We start from the raw sequence: 2,944 nt of genomic DNA on the forward strand, positions 1-2,944 counted from the left end.
ATTACAAAATGGTCCTTAATTTATATGCCCCCTTTTTGTTTAGTTTTGGCAGAGATGAATATTGAGTTGCCATTCAAATATTGTAGTTGTGTCCTGTAATATTCGATAACGGAACTTAGAAAAAAATGGGGTATACTGATGAATGTCCATTTTGTATCTGTGTATTCAAACTGGTTAGGATAGATATATAGTTGCATTCTCCTAATGAATAGAATGATTTGTTCTAATGGGGTTTGTAAATAGGATCTCAAGTCCGCATCTTGTACAGCAATTAACCACTAAGTAGAATATATTCAGTGTATTATTTGTTGAAACTGTACTTCTGATTTGATTTGAAACTGTCTCATTGCTATCTGTTTATCAATAAAATTTTGAAAAAAAATAAAAATAAAACAAAACAAATATGGTAGGTGTGTGATTTCAGCAAAATAATCCAATATAGTCCAGTAGTCCAAATAATAGTGGGTTATCCACAGAACTGACAAAGCCACATGCTGTTGACTTGAGCCTTTTACAGCTCAGCATATTAATAGGGTCTTTCTTTTCATAATTCATATTTATACTTTTCTGCAGGACAGTTAAGACCAAGATAAAGCAAGAGGTATATAAAAAAATGTACCTTTTGTGTCTGACAAGATCAGTCAAATCCCCTCAGGATTTGCCCTGAAACATGTACCACAGTTTGTAGATCTTTTCTCAGTGTCAGCCATCTTGATTAGTCATGGCCTTTGCTTGACTAATTTACTCTCTGTGAAAGCCTGAGAGAATGTTTTCTCTCCATGTGACTCTCCTTAGACACACTCCACATCATCAATCACTTTCTTCTGTGTCCCCATGATCTACTTAAACAGAAAATTTGGGACACCACTGAGTTACAGGATGGTATAGTACAGGTTCCCTTATGTTCTGAGTCTTCCCTGACTTTGAAGGGCTAGAGCCAAAATATTGGATATTCATGTAGATCTGTTCTTTTCTCTAGTTTTTTGGTCTGCAAACTTAAGTTGTTAACCTTCCAGAAGAGAAGCTTAATGATTTTATTACCCTATAACATGGGCAGTTGAGCTTAGTATCACTGTCTGTCTGAATATCAAATGCTTTATGTGGAACAGATATTTTCCATCAAACATTCATATGCTAAACTTTAAATCCCTATAGAATGTGAAAAAAATAAAAAAGCAAAAAATAGAAGAGAAAAAAATAGAAATGAACAATTATATATTTTTACACAGAAATTTAGAAATCTAACCATACACATCGTTGCAGCTGAATGACATTTTCTTTTCTTTTCTCTTGTTTTATTTTATGATCTTTTAAAAACAAACATTTACTTCAAAGAGAGTATAGCAGTTATTCAATAAGCTTGTCTTCTGGATGGTTAACAACCTAAGTTTGCAGACCAAAATTAGAGAAAAAGGAGGGCTACAAGGAAAGCCAACATTTTGGTTCTAACCTTCTAAGGTCAATTAAGACTCAAGACATATGAGAACTTGTACTGTAACGTCATGTACCTCGGTAGTGTCCCAAATTTTCTGATCAAGAAGATTATGAGGCCAAAGAGGAAAGTGACTGATGACGTAGAGTGTGTCTAAGGAGAGTCACATGGGGAGAAAACACTCTCTCAGGCTTTCACAGAGAGCACATTGGCCAAGCAATTGCCGTGACTCATCCACATGGCTGTAGTGACAAAGGTTCTACAATCTGTGGTAAAGAATCTCAGGATAAATCCTGAGGGGATTTCACTGACCTTCTCAGACCAAAAAGCTACAACTCTTGTTGCACAGGTCCTGCTTTACCTTGGTCTTAACCATCCAGTAGAAAAGTATTAAGATGAAATATAGGAAGTAAAGCCATGCTGTTAAGTTGAGCTGTTGGGGACTCAGGTCAATAATTTCTGACATTGCCAGTTAAACAGAAGACCCAATGCTATTATGGGCTACTGGACTCTTTTAGAATATTTTGCTGAGTTTACACACCTATAATATTCAATAACGGAACTTAGAAAAAATAGGGTATATACATGAATGTCCATTTTGTATCTGTGTATTCAAAGTGGTTAGGATAGATATATAGTTGCATTCTCTTAATGAATAGAATGATTTGTTCTAATGGGATTTGTAAATAGGATCTTAAGTCCGCATCTTGTACAGCAATTAACCACTAAGAAAAATAAATGCAGTGTGTTATTTGTTGAAACTGTACTTCCGATTTGATTTGAAACTGTCTCATTGCTATCTGTTTATCAATAAAATTTTCAAATATGAAAATAGAGAGTATAGCAGTTATTGATATGATATTAGAAGCAGCATTCACTTAGAAGACCAGAGGGACAGGCATTTAAGCATGGTCCTAGTATTACACATTTCTATCCTTGGTGCAGTTGCTTAGTTCACAAATACCAGCATATATAGTTAGTCAGAGTGAGAATCTTACCAATTAGCTGCTAGTTTCAAAAACTTGATGGAGATTCTCAGGACCATTTCCTTAACCATCTTGTGTATATAAAGGTCTGATTTTGCCATGGCCATGTTTCCCATCTTTTCTCCTTTTCCTCACTTCATTATTTAATCCTTAGGTTCTTGCTTTCCATTTAATTGGTTTTTTTGTTTGTTGTTTTTTTTTGTTTGTTTGTTTTTTGTTTTTTTTTTGTTTTTTGTTTTTTGGCAGAACTGGGGATTGAACCTAGATCCTTTCATTTGCCAGTCAAGTGCTTATCCTCATGAGCCATCTCCCCAGCCCCCCCATTTAATTGTTTTATATCTTTCAAATTTTATCTGTTCTTTTGAGTTCTTATACTAGGCAGACTATATGATATTTACATATATGGGTCTGGTTTTTTCACTTCTGAGTATATCTTCAAGTTGCATCCACTCATCTATGGAGGTTTCAAGTGTATTCTGAAAAGACAAATACAGAACTATGTTTTTATAGATTCTTCAAATAGATG

This window comes from Octodon degus, unplaced genomic scaffold (genome assembly GCF_000260255.1).
Source record: "Octodon degus isolate 3935 unplaced genomic scaffold, OctDeg1.0 scaffold00011, whole genome shotgun sequence".
NCBI classification, from domain to species: Eukaryota; Metazoa; Chordata; class Mammalia; order Rodentia; family Octodontidae; genus Octodon; species Octodon degus.